Source organism: Anser cygnoides, chromosome Z (assembly GCF_040182565.1).
Source record: "Anser cygnoides isolate HZ-2024a breed goose chromosome Z, Taihu_goose_T2T_genome, whole genome shotgun sequence".
NCBI classification, from domain to species: Eukaryota; Metazoa; Chordata; class Aves; order Anseriformes; family Anatidae; genus Anser; species Anser cygnoides.
The window spans coordinates 56,190,877-56,204,921 of NC_089912.1; positions in this window are offsets into that span (position 1 = coordinate 56,190,877).

Genomic DNA, 14,045 nt, shown 5'->3' on the forward strand with positions numbered 1-14,045 from the left:
TGCACTTAGACAAAAGTGAAGTTAAGACTGGATCTGATTTGAGGTTTGGAATCCCAGCCTTGGAGAACTACCTAGGTCAGTCCAGAGGTAGGTCCCTCAGTACAAGAAGTGAAAGGTTCAAATTCTGGAAGTAAAATTCCAGACATCCTCAAATTTGGCTGTGCCCTGTTCAGAAACTTCAGTATCTAACTGAGATACTGGCTTTAGGAGTCTAAAAGTTAAGTGCAGAGTCCTTTGGCATTATGATGTTTAAATGGTGATTTGAATGTCATCTTTTCTTTACAGTATATTTCATTCAGTGGAATGAGGCTCTAGTCAAACTAGATTGTAATCTGTTTGAAAGGAACAAAGAAAAGAGGAAAAAAGGGAGAGAAAACACTGAGAGTTAAGCCTTACGCTTTGGAACAAAGTGATGAATTCAGTAGGGCAACTATTGTCAAAAAGAGATCATAATGACAATAGGGACAAAAAGCTAGGCAACAAAGGCTTATGATGAGTATAAGCTAAAGATTACCCTTTCCTACAGCTTCACATGAAAATTCCTTATTTTTAGCCTGGGTTCTTTTTTGTTCACACATAAATTTGGTCTAACCTTTTTGTTGAAGTACAATAACTTAGGCAAAGGCATTTAATTGTAGCTCCTATTACAAATGGAAGGTATAGATTATGGTTTTGTTTTTTTTTTTCAGTGCTTTTCCTAACCTGGTATACTGACATAATTTCAAACCATCTATCCTAGATGCAAGTTAGATGGTAGAAACCATGGTTAGATGGAGATATTCAGGCTAGCACTTTAATGTACTTTACATACAAGTCTGAATAAACTAGACTTAATTGATTAGTAGCATAAGCATATTTTTCCTTAAGATTTGCAAGCTATACAATTTAAAAATAAACAATAAAATTTCATGCCACGTTTGTAGTTCCTTTTAGTAAGGAATATGTATACATTAGTTTTTTTCCTCAATGCGTTAGTCTTTCTCACAAATGCAGCAAATATTTCAGTTGTAAAAGTTCAACAACTCCATTTTAGCAAAACATGCTTCATTAATTTTTACAAAAATTTTGAAAATAAAAAATATATGAAAAAATATAGGAAAGGGACAAATTCTTGATCAGTTTTGACAGTGGTTAACTACAGATTAGAAAATGCTGTACTAAGCACAAGAAATAAACACGTAAAGGCAGGATGCAAGCAACAAAAGCTACATGATGCAGACAGGTTCATGGCTATCTGAATACTCAGACTAAAAGTCTGCAGTTTATAATAGATGAAATAGGAAGGAAGAAAAAAGCTTGACAGTGCTGATATTGCAAAATAAGGGAATGTGGCTGGGAATAGAAGCAGCTGCAATTCCTGTGTGGGTAATGGGTTTCAGCAGCAAATTCATTACAGCATGTGAACATACACATGGCAAATATGCTGGGTCTTTGGTCATTGCCTCATTGCTTCCCAGAAAGTTTAAATTTGGTAGTATCTTTTTATATGAGATTTCAGTCTATTTTTTCTAGATACTAATTTGACAACCATTATCAACAGTTCCTGAGCACCCCATCAGTTATCAAAGCCCCAGTGGACACCCTACCTGTCTGAAATAGTCTGAGCTTTACCCTGTGTAAGAGAAAGATAGAAGTTTCATTAAAAAAAATGGTTATAAGAAAGGGTTTTGTTGATTAAGTTATTTCAACCTGACAGCAACTCTCATCAATAACAAAGCTACATGTTCAGTACCATTGGTCTCATGCACCATTAGTCTTATAAAAGTATGGCAATTTACTTGGTCCATCTCAGACACTAACTAGAGATAGGAGAAACTGCCTTTAGACAGGTTTGCTTTACTCCATTGAGTTGCCAGTTTTACTTCAATCTTTTGCTGGGTTCTACAGAAATAGCCTAGAGCAGAACTCAGTTTGTGGGGTCTTAGGTGTAGTGAGATGAGATGACCCCATTCAAAGTCCTCTCACATCTGTGCCAGACTCAGAATAGTGACTCTGCTATAATGTAGCTCCTGGAGTACCCACTAAAATAAATAAATAAATAAATAAATAAAATAAAATAAATCTAATGTCTGACTTCTCACAGTAAAACATAAACTAAACTCCTCAAAAAAAAAAAAAAAAGGGTCATAACAACTAAATGAGGATCCTAAACCTAAATGTCCTACCTTCTTCATTGAGCTTTGAAAGAAATTAAAGAGACAGATAACTATCAAGAGAGGAAATTTTGGTATCATTTTCTATAACAGTAAAATGAATTGCTATCAAGACTGAGCTTGAACAGGTAGTTTATGTGGTTATCTCCAAAATGGACTTTTCTCTTATAAAACATTTTATCAAAATGCAGAAGTATATAATTCTGCATACTTAGAACATTTAAAACTTTGTTTAGGTAACTGTCAAATTTAAAAAGATGTATTAAGAAAGATGAATTAAAGCAAATATGATTTATATAAAACAGTGGAAACAAAACATAATATATCTTAATTAAGAAAATAAAAGTATTGACATGGTTCTAATATTTTGGACATTTCATATCAGTTTGGATGGAGTTTTGGATTTTTTTCTACAGGACAGACTTTCTGATACTCTTACAGAGCTGTATGGAAGAAGGATAACATCTTAAGATATTTGTGGAAACTTCTTGTAACTTTATAAAAAATACCAACATATTTTAAAAACTGAAAGCTTCTTTCAGATTATACAAAAATAAAAGGTATTTTAAACACAACCATTTTTTTCCTAGCTATTTTAGAGTACAGATTCAACTTCAGGACAGTGAAGGAAAATTAACTTCCCCAAAAAACAGTAACTTGAGACCTGTCATCTGAAAGGTAGATTAAAAATGCTTTCCATTAGTAAAATGGGATTAGTATAATTTTGTGTTCAAGATGATTATTTAACAAATAATCCTTTAGTTGATGGACTCAGGATAATGCAGTGTACATGAATTAACTTCATCTGATTTTGTATCACCTTTCAGTCTTCTAACCTGAATCTGACATTTGCCATACACAGTATATATCCTGTATCCTATTGTGTGTAGTAGTATAAAACTAAACTTTTTATGGGCTCTTCTCACCTAAATGTCTACTAAATAATTGTTCAAGTCAGATGACTGATTGGAGAGAAATCAAGGCATGCAAATAAACATTAAACAATAAAAAGCATAGATGGAGCAAAAGAAAGAAAGTTTCTCCAAAATGTTTTCAATTTATATTTCCTCTCCTCAACCTCCAAAATACCTATCACTCTACGACAAGAAATGACAATGAATCATAATTTTATTTTTTTATTATTTTTTTTTTCTGAAAGAATGAAGTCAGACAGGCAAGCAGAAGTCAAAAAGGCACGGAAGAAAAGAGAAGAAAGAAAGAAAATAAATGAATAGAGAAAAGAGGGAAGGAGGGGGAAAAAGATGAAAGAAAGAAGGAAAGAAGGAAAGAAGGAAGGAAAGAAGGAAAGAAGGAAGGAAGGAAAGAAGAAAAGAAGGAAAAGGAAGAAGGGAAGGAAGAAGGGAAGGAGGAAGGGAGGAAGGGAGAAAGGAAGAGAAAGAAAGAAAGAAAGAAAGAAAGAAAGAAAGAAAGAAAGAAAGAAAGAAAGAAAGAAAGAAAGAAAGAAAGAACGAAAGAACGAAAGAACGAAAGAACGAAAGAAAGAGAAAGAGAGAGAAAGAGAGAAAGAGAGAAAGAGAGAAAGAGAGAAAGAGAGAAAGAGAGAAAGAGAGAAAGAGAGAAAGAGAGAAAGAGAGAAAGAGAGAGAGAGAGAGAGAGAGAGAGAGAGAGAAAGAGAGAGAGAAAGAGAGAGATAAAGAGAAAGAAAAAGAGAAAGAAACAGAGAAAGAAATAGAGAGAGAGAGAAAGAGAAAGAGAGAGAGAAAGAGAGAAAGAAAGACAGAAAGAGAGAGAGAAAGAGGGAGAAAGAGAGAAAGAGAGAAAAAGAAAGAAAAAAAGAAAGAAAGAAAGAGAGAGAGAAAGAGAGAAAGAGAGAAAGAAAGAGAGAAAGAGAGAAAGAGAAAGAAACAGAGAAAGAAACAGAGAAAGAAAAAGAAAGAAAGAAAGAAAGAAAGAAAGAGAGAAAGAGAGAAAGAGAGAAAGAGAGAAAGAGAGAAAGAGAAAGAAACAGAGAAAGAAACAGAGAAAGAAAAAGAAAGAAAGAAAGAAAGAAAGAAAGAAAGAAAGAAAGAAAGAAAGTAAGAAAGAAAGAAAGAAAGAAAGAAAGAAAGAAAAAAAGAAAGAAAAAGAAAGAAAGAAAGAAAGAAAGAAAGAAAGAAAGAAAGAAAGAAAGAAAGAAAGAAAGAAAGAAAGAAAGAAAGAAAGAAAGAAAGAAAGAAAAAGAAAGAAGGAAAAGAAAATGCAAAGAAAGGAACAAAAAGGAAAAGACAAGACTGTAAATTCTTCACTGCTGTCCTGCATGGCTTATCTGCTGTGATTTACTGTTGTGATTGTTGACTAGCTGACCACTGATTTCAGCGCAGGGGTATAGAAGAGACAGATTGACATGGGTTTCATTAAAATTCAAGAAACTCAACTCCACTGAGAGCATGACTAACTTCCTTATACATGACAAGAATCCCCACAGATGGTTCTTCACCCTTGCTAAAGGAATTAAGTCTACCAAAAGAATCCCTGACTATAAGCAGCCAATTCCCCAAATCTACAGGCTCATCTGCACAGAAATTCTTTATACTGTCATTCTTAAGTACCTTAGGGTAGCAGTGAAAGACAGGGAGCCAACAGGGAGTGCCGACTGCTGCCTCCACTACCCCTCAAGCATGCTGGTGGCATGGGGATGATGGGATTATAAAGTAAACATAATAAAACACGGTACTAGGGCATTCAGTGGCCACAGTATATTTGCTTGCTTATCTTTTCCCTGTAAGAGCTGGGGATGAAATTCTTATTACAACTACACAGAGCCTGTATACAAAATTGGCAGTTATTAAACCATTAAGCCAGTCCACAACCAAATATTGAATTTAGTTTTCTAGACCAATTAACTTTCTCTTTTCATATATATATATTTTTTCATTGTGATTATTCTCTCAAGCTCTGCATTTTATCATCAAATGTTGAAGCTCTCCCTCTCCGGCGCCCTGTCTCTCTCACTCCCTTTCACTTGTGCTTACACACACACAAAACCTGTTAATAGCTGGCTACATTGTGTCACAAAGGATGAAGTAGAAGCTTAATTTACTTTAAAAAAAAAAATCCTTCTGTCCTGTTTTTCTGTCAATCAAGCCTGTAGTAATTAAAAGGCAGGAGTCAGGGAGGAAAACAAGGGTTTTGCCTGAAGAACAAAAGAACAAACACTTAATAGGGACAGTAGAAAAAAAATGAATTAATAAATTAAAGGATCAACTGTTGCTATACACAATATGAGGAAATTGTTCACAGGAACCTGAAAACAATGCTTGTTAAGCAATTGCTAATAAACAGAGACACTAGAAAACCATGTGTCTCTCAGGGTATGAAAACTCTCATCTTTGGTCACTGGTGGGATCTAACCCTCCTGATGCAATAGCTAAATTTTGCTTGTATCAGTTCAGGCATAGTCTCAGAGAGCTCAACAAGAAGCCTCAACTTCATGTCACCCTGAGTATTATGCATGAGCATTACACAAAGGCTGTTGATTTTACAATCACAATTCTCTGTAACATAAGAAAGGAGTATCACTTTCTTATTGATGTAAAAATGTGGCAAACAGCATTCATATCAATTGTCTTGTGAAATATCAACAGTCCTCAGTAGAGACAATCAGACAGTATAGATCTTCCACAAATTCCTGGGTCAATGAATTAAATACGAGACCATCCATCCCTTTATCAAAGAGAAGATAAAGATACAGAAATTATGTGGGAAGCTTTCTCTATTAGAAGTTGACTGCACTGTACAAGGACATTGAAGTAAGATGGAAAAAATTACCACATTGCTCCACAAAGTACTTAGAGAATGCCATCTCCATTTCTGTCAGTCTGACATCCCTAGATAAGAGTCAGCTGGGTTATCAGTACTTAGAGAGAATATCAAACACACCTGTAAAAAGACTTTTCCCTCAAAGTGTACTTTTTTTCAGAAATTTTAGATTTTTTCCTCAGTTCTTCTCTCAGAGGAATCATCATAACAGAGGAGATGTTGACCTGTCATTGGAAAACAACGAGTGGCTGGCATAAAGGATCTTTTATAATGTGTTTGCCACCAGAGGAAAAGTATAGGTGCATCCTAAGTTTGGATGTCAGAAAGTAGAATAAGACAATATGACAATAATATGGCTGCAAGTCTTACAGAGTTGGCAGATGAATGGCCAAATTATTTCTTACCTGCACAGCAGGAAGAGCCACCTTTCTGCTTCCTGAGAGTGAGGGCAGAGGCAACAGGCCAACAGTCACTGGGGCAGTGACATGTACCTCCCTGATACACATCTGTATCAAAAAAGAACTTAAGGGTATGCAATAGTGATTGTGGCTATGAAGGAGTTCTCAGTTGAAAGTGTTTTTATTCCTTTGGCCCTAGAAAACCTCCTGGATAAAAGGTCCTCTCTGTACCCCTTTTCTCTGTTACTTATCAATATTTGGAAAGTTTGCCCTTCCTTCAAACATTTCTGTTAGATTTTAAGGATGTTGCTTCTTAGGAAAACTTTCCTTTCACTACGTTACTCTTCACATACTGACAGAAGAATATGTCATCTTTCTGTCATCCTTAGTCAAGCATTCCTCTATGAATACTATGAATACATTGATACTCAGGGAGCTGTGCAAAAGAATATTCCTTTTGTACAAAAGAGAAAAGCACCAGATTTTTAAGAAACACTTGAGGGACCTTAACACTGAATCTGTCAACCATCCTGCCACCATTTTCTTGTCCACACTGGACAACTTTTGTCCAGACTGTTTGGCATCCAAATATATACCCTGTTTTGGTCACCCACCATGGAAGTTCTAAGTTCCACCTACGATCAAACCATAAGAGTGTAGGTGGATGAAAAATCACAAAGATGATGAGTTCTGTCTTTTTTTTTTTAAAAAAAAAAATACAAACTTTTTTTTTTCTTTTCCTCCTGTTGTTTCCTCATTGTTTGACCTCCTTCCTTGTCATCTAAATCAGTACCTGTGGTGAGGCATTTTTTTTAACAATAAATCACAGTGAATACAAACTGTGTCAGCCAGAATACTTTACTAATGGAGCCTATTTAGTCTCCAGAGGACAACTGGCACTGAATCAGTAAGTACTTCAAAAACTGTTGCAAGACTCCCTAGTGAAGATGGATCTCTGTTCCGTGTTCTATAATTATTTTTAATTTTGAGTAAGAAAAACAAAATGTGATTCTCAGTGGACACCATCCACGTTGAGACCAAAGTAAAACCCATTGATCTACAAATAGATCCCATTACAAATAGATCACAAATAGATCACAAATAGAGCCCATCTTCCCTGAATTTATCTTCCTCTTTGAATGGACCTTTTTGGATCTCCATAATATCAGGTGTCAATAAATTCTAGGGTTTACATGTTACCTAAATACATTTTTATTTATTTATTTATAATCTAAATAAATATTAGGGGAAAAAATGCTTCAGAGAGAAAAAAATATTCCTTCAGAGGAATCCAGCTTAAAAGTGCATATCCTTTTGTGGCAGGTCCTTTTCTTCAGCCCTGCTCTCCACCTGGCTACTTTTATTACTTCCTAGGTTGTAACACACTGCACACAAACCTCATATGTCCCATGTTCATATTTCTTTCCTCTCCCTCTGAAACATGTTTGTCTGTTTTCTTCTCTTGCTAGGAACCTTCTTTATTCCTATTTGTGCTTCAAAGTCCCTGATAGCTGGGTTCTTCAGTACCTTCTTTTCCCAACCAGCTCTTCAAAACGACATTGCAGTAGAACGTAATCCATTCGGTCCAAAGAAGGTCCAATATTTCCTCCTTTCTGAAAATTTCACCAAACCCAGACTGTAGGAGTCCCCAGAAAATGAAAAAGCAACTCTACTCCCTCTGCTACTCAGCCTTTTAGCAGAACAGAGGAGAACATAGATTAACACTCAGAAACACACAGCAAACCTGAGCAAGCAAACAAAACAGATGCCATCTGCCACAGTCTGGAGAGCATATTCCCTGCCAGCCTTGATTCAAGACAGCCAGAATCCATTCAATTTAAAGGCACTAAAGGAGATTTTTATCATGTCATGCTATATCAGTGTTTTCTTTGTAGGAAGAAACAGCCGATAGGATTGGTATTTATTTATTTTCATATTTTTAAAGATATTCATCTGCTGTTTTCCTTTGAGAACACTGAGCAGAGGTACTGGACTGTTCTACATAATAACAGAAACTCAGGTCCCGGCGTGGGTCAGAACTTACAGTGTCAGTTTCTATTATGTGGAAGATAAATCAGGAAGTTTCTTTGTCCTGAATAAACTTACTCCTCTGTTGAACCATAGCCAATGAGATTAGAAGCCAGTTCATACCATCTTGTAGTATGCAGTGAAATTTGATGTGTCCTTATGTTTGTAGCAGGTTATTTATATTGATACAAATCTGGGGAGGGGGGATGAGTTGCAGTCCTACCAGGAAATGGAAAGACATGGAAAAATTTCAATTGTTCAGCTGACTGGATTTGTTTTGCAAAGGATAGGCTGAAGAGAGGAATTATCTTAGAGATGAAGAGAAGAGCTTACGTTATGTTATATTATGTTTATACAGTAAGCATTCTGTATAATATAAGCATAGTATAATAATTTCTGCAGGGTGCATAATGACAGAAACTTTTTTTCATCTGTGCATTACCACTTCAGTCCAGGTAGGAATTAATGTCTCTGGAAAGCAGTATTATAATGTAATGTGATACGGAACAAATTGTCAGCTGTTGTGGGAAGATGACAGTACATCACAGCATAGTGACTGCTAAGGGTAGGAAGAAGTATAAGACTAAATGTGAAATGATGGTTAATACACCTTCCCTGACCTACAGCATTATAATAAAAGTTTTTAAAAAAGAATTGGAGTTCTAAGGTGGGGATCTTACCCTGATATTCTTCTGTGGTGTCCAGAGGCCCAGTCATACCTGGAGTTTTGGCTGCTGTCAGTAGAAAATAAAATATAAACCATTAAGCACTTCTTGAAAATCCTCTTTTGAATTAATAATTATGAGCAATGAGAGTCCGATAACAATGAATGATATCAGAATGTTTTGCCTATAACACAACAAGACATATTCACGAGGGGGGTTAGAACAGGTGTAAGAAATTATCTCCTTTCTTTCTCCTCCTACCAGCAGTATGACAAGAGGTACACACTCATCATAGCACAGGAAGTGAGTAGCTACCACCGCCTATATCACCACCACAACTTGATTCTTCTCTACAAAGTAGTCCATCACTCTTATAATTTGCTTTCAAAAATAAACAAACAAGCCGTCAATTAGAGCATACCTTAAAATTTACTCCTTCAAAAGACACAACAAATCTCAAACTAAAAGGCTGGTATCTGAATGCAATCCACCTATGTGGTGACTATGGATACCAACAAAATGTTGCCAGTGCTCCAACTAAAAAGTATGATGTGTACTCATCAACAATAGGAGATATTTGTGTAACTAATGTAAGTCCACCCTTGCAGTGTAAGAAGTGTAAGTACTTTGAACTTCAGGAATATTTCTATTAATATTGGGTTGAACCTGATGAGTTAGGTAAGATGATATCACATAAGCATTAGGTTATGGATTCATCAAGATAGCTCTGAAAATCCATCAAACTTTAAAATTTCTTGAATGAATCTTCTCTAATGTAGGATTAATGTATAAAAGCCAAGAAATCACTGCTTACTTAGGGCTATTAAAATAAAATCAATATTTAACCTTAGATTCAATGTATTCAAATGAATACATTTTCTGTACACTATTGGTAAGGACACTATTTCATAGGATACTTTTCATTTAGTGGAAATCATTAATTACTCAATTAGTTTGGAATATATATACAGACATCTTTTAGCATCATATAGACTCAGTGTATTCATCTTGCTCATTTAAAACAAATTTTAAATTTGAAGAGCTGGAAAGATTTTGGCTCATAATTGTATAAAACCTGTATACCTCCTTTTTCATTTCTTTTTCAGTTTCTCCTGCCTGAAGTGGTTCTTGTTAAACATTCAGAAATGGAAGTACCCAAAATCAGTGACCAGCTTGAGACTTTAATTTGTGGTTGGTTTGTCAAAAGGTTGCCACCTCATCTTTCCTTTGGCAAACATAATGTGCCTGTGGGAGCTATGGACATTACAAATATAAGTTCCCAAATTCAGTAAAATATCTGTTGCAGAGATTTTTTGTAGTTCATGACTTTTATGAAAATAAATGTCCTGTTTTCTAAGAAACTGTGCATATGCTCAAGTGAAATGTAGCCCAAATGGCAAATATAATTGGTCGAGAGAAATTAAGCTATTAATAAACTGAATAATGGCAACTCTTATACTTATCTTTCATAGATTTCACAGACATTTGGTAAAAAATAAATTAAATTATTTTAGTTTTTTTTATATATATATACAAAAAAAATGTACACTTTCTATAAAAATCAAGAATATGTGGACAGAAAGATGCAACTAAAAAAATTCTCCACTGACATATGTTCTGACAGACTTTAATGTATTTTTATTCAATATTTTACAGTATAAATTATCATTTTAATGTGTTAACCCTTTTTCAAACACATATAATTTTTCACTTTCATGATATTCCTCATTTTTTACTTTGTTGTTTTGGTACCCTTATGATTTTATTTTGTATTTGAGAATACAGATTGCAGTAATTTTTGTCTCAGTTTAAAGGAAAATGTGCAGGCTGTTGTAAAAATTGTATTAAAAAAAATATTTCAAAATACAAACATTGTTATGTTTATTAAAACATAAATATTGTTAAAAGAGGTAGGAACAGTTCAAAGAAAGTTCAGAGATGGTTACAAGTTTTAAGAAGAGAATGATATTGATATGAATATCTTGTGTCTGCTAGATCCCAGGCTTCTAAAATTCTAGAAAATCTTTCTAGATTTTTATAAGCAATATAGCTACATCCACTGTACACAAGTATGAAAATGATTACATAGAAATATAAATATGGCTAATACAAATATTTCTGCTTCTTTCTAATGACAGCCTGAGGCAGGTAAAAGGAACTGTACTTTGATGGATAAAGCAAAGGACTACCTTTCTCCTCTGCCATTAACTTGCCAAGTAAATATAGAAAAATCACTTAAGCAAACATTTTCAAAGTTCGGTGAATAAATGAAGGTACTTCAATGTAAAAGTAGATGCCTGATTCAAGGAGAAGCTGAGCACTAAATTTCAACACCTGCTGCTCCGTATGTACTCATTTTGAAAGGGACATTAACTCTCACACTTTGGAGCTCAAACAAACATCTACAAACTTTGTTTTCATACTGTCACCTTCTACTGCTGTGCATGCTTAAATTGCTAACAATCTCACCCCCCCCCCCAAAAAAAAAAAAAAAAAAAAAAAAAAAAAAAAAAAACAGGTGGTAGAGAGAGGGCTGAATCAGAAACAAGATCAAGGGGACAAACTTCTTGTGTAACCCACATGGTGCTGAACCGCAGGGTTGCTCTCCTGAATGATGTTGCATGGTCATATATGAGAAACTAGGGAGTTTATCAGAGTAAGGTCTATATGGCAGACTGAATAACTGTTTACTTCAAACTATTTAAAAGTGCTTTCAAAGCAGCTTGACTTATTCTTTTCCTAGGGACACAAAGCAAGACCAGAGACAACTGTCCTGAAAGAGCAAACACTGTGTTCCTAAAAATCCCAGTCTGAGACTTCAGAAATCATAACACATTACATTTCAAGTCAGTAAGCTCATGCTATAGATTCTGTTAAAATAAAAAGTTGGTTATAATTGCCTTAGAGAGAGTGATTTCTTAGTCAGAATAACCCAACACTATCTATGAATATGAAGAGTTTAATTTCTTGCTATTTCATTTGGGGTAGAAGGAGATAAAAGGGTGTGACTGTTGTGGCAGTTTGGATGAATATAACAAAAGATCAGATAATAAAACATCTGTTAAGAACATGTGTTGGAACTCCAGGGTATAGACTGAAACTAGTCAGTAATATCTGTGAGTGAATGAAAGAATGAATAAATAAGTGTATAAAATCACGATTCCTTCCACCATCCCTCCCCTATGGAACCTGCAAGGATTTTTAAATCTTGTCAAGGATAGAGGAACCTAACATCTCCGCAGCTGTTATCCAGTACAACATCTTTATATTGACAGATCTATCAAACTAGAGAGGAGTTTGAGACTAAAGAAAACGTAAAAGGCCACTGTAAATGAGAAACCCTGTCCCAGGGAACTTTACCAGTGAGGAAAGGCAGGGGAGGAAAAGAAAAGCACAGAAAAGCGAAATGAACTGCTAGGTCTCCCAGCAATGCCAGAAATACAAACTAATCCAAGTCTTTATGTTTTGTTGTTGTTGTTGTTGTTTTGTTTGTTTGTTTTGTTTCATTTTATTTTTCTCCTCTATTAGATGCATTGAATTTCAGAAGTATAAATGAGTACAAAACATTCTCTAAAACATATAAATGTTTACTAGGCTTATTCTCAGCTTACTGCTATAAAACAACTCCAGCACCTCAATGATCCACAGTGGTCTTCAGGCCAGGAGGTCAGAGATAGTGGTTTTATTATTGAAACAAAACAAATAAACAAATAACAAAACAGAAATGAAAACAAAAACAAAAACCCAACAGCCTCCAGAAATTCTAATACCTTGATTCATGCACCAGGTTTTCTGTTCCATCAAAAACAACTTTTCTGCTCACTTTATGAGTGATCCTCTGATTAAAGAATGACTAGCACACAAGTGGAGAGAAATGAGAAAATAATTCTCAAGAAGTGTAAGAAATGCTATGAGGTCATGCAAGAATCCTGTAGCAGTTCTAGGAAGAGAGCCAAGCTATCCATCTTTAGCTGAATATTGTTTCAGCCAAGCCTTAGCCAAGAACCCATTCTTCTTTTAGAAACAGGTGTCTGCAGTTAAAAACAATACAACCCCAATCATTTACAAGCTAGTTATCTTTAAATTGTTTCTTTGAAATTAGATGATGATGAGATATTTTCTGTGTAACTTTCCCTCCTTGAGATTCTGCTCTGTCTTCTTGAGTTTCTCCTTATAGACGTATTGCAATAGCTGCTGGCTAAGAGAACTAGCCGAGGGAATGCAGGTATTCTCAGTTCTCATTAGGATACTGGAGAAAAAAAAAAAAAAAAAGGAAAAAAAAACTGCTATCCCCTTCCTTTTTACTTATAGTGCTGGAGGGACATTATAGAGGCTAAATGTAAAGATATACATATATCTATACATATACATATATGCATATTATCACATTCCTTTCTCCATTACCTGGATGGCACTCTAGAAATTTTCAACAAAACAATGTAAACAGGGCTTTACGGCCTTTCCAAAATTGGACCACTCACACCTTTCCTCTTCAGTAGTGAGAAAACAAACAAACAGAAAACACTGCCATGAAGAACAAAAGAAGTTTGGTATTAAATAAAAAGAAGGTAAAGTGCCATCAATGTTGGCATAAACAGCTCTAGGAAGGCTTTGGAAAAAGAATTTACTGGCATAGGTAGTTTAAATTTACAGCTTCTTCCAATCCCTTCCTGATCTTCAATCCCACATTGCAATACATGAAAACAAATACAGGTTAATTGTAGCATGGATGTCATTTTCAGCTTGTAAGTGCGATTGATTATCAGACAGAAATATAAAGCAATGATAAGAACAGCAATGACTTGCCTGAAGCTCAATGCTTAGGGAATATTTCAGTCTTCAAGTGTATTTCAACTCTTTGCACCTTGTATCTTTCCCTCCCCTTACCCAGAATGCTTTCCCTTGTGCTTCAGTATATTTTCTTCATACTTCATATTTCAAAATTTAAGCAAGAAATGACAATGGATTGGGATAATGGATTTAAACTAGGCATCATTAATGAGACCACTAACTGCAAAATCAATTATCAGTTTTGAACATTA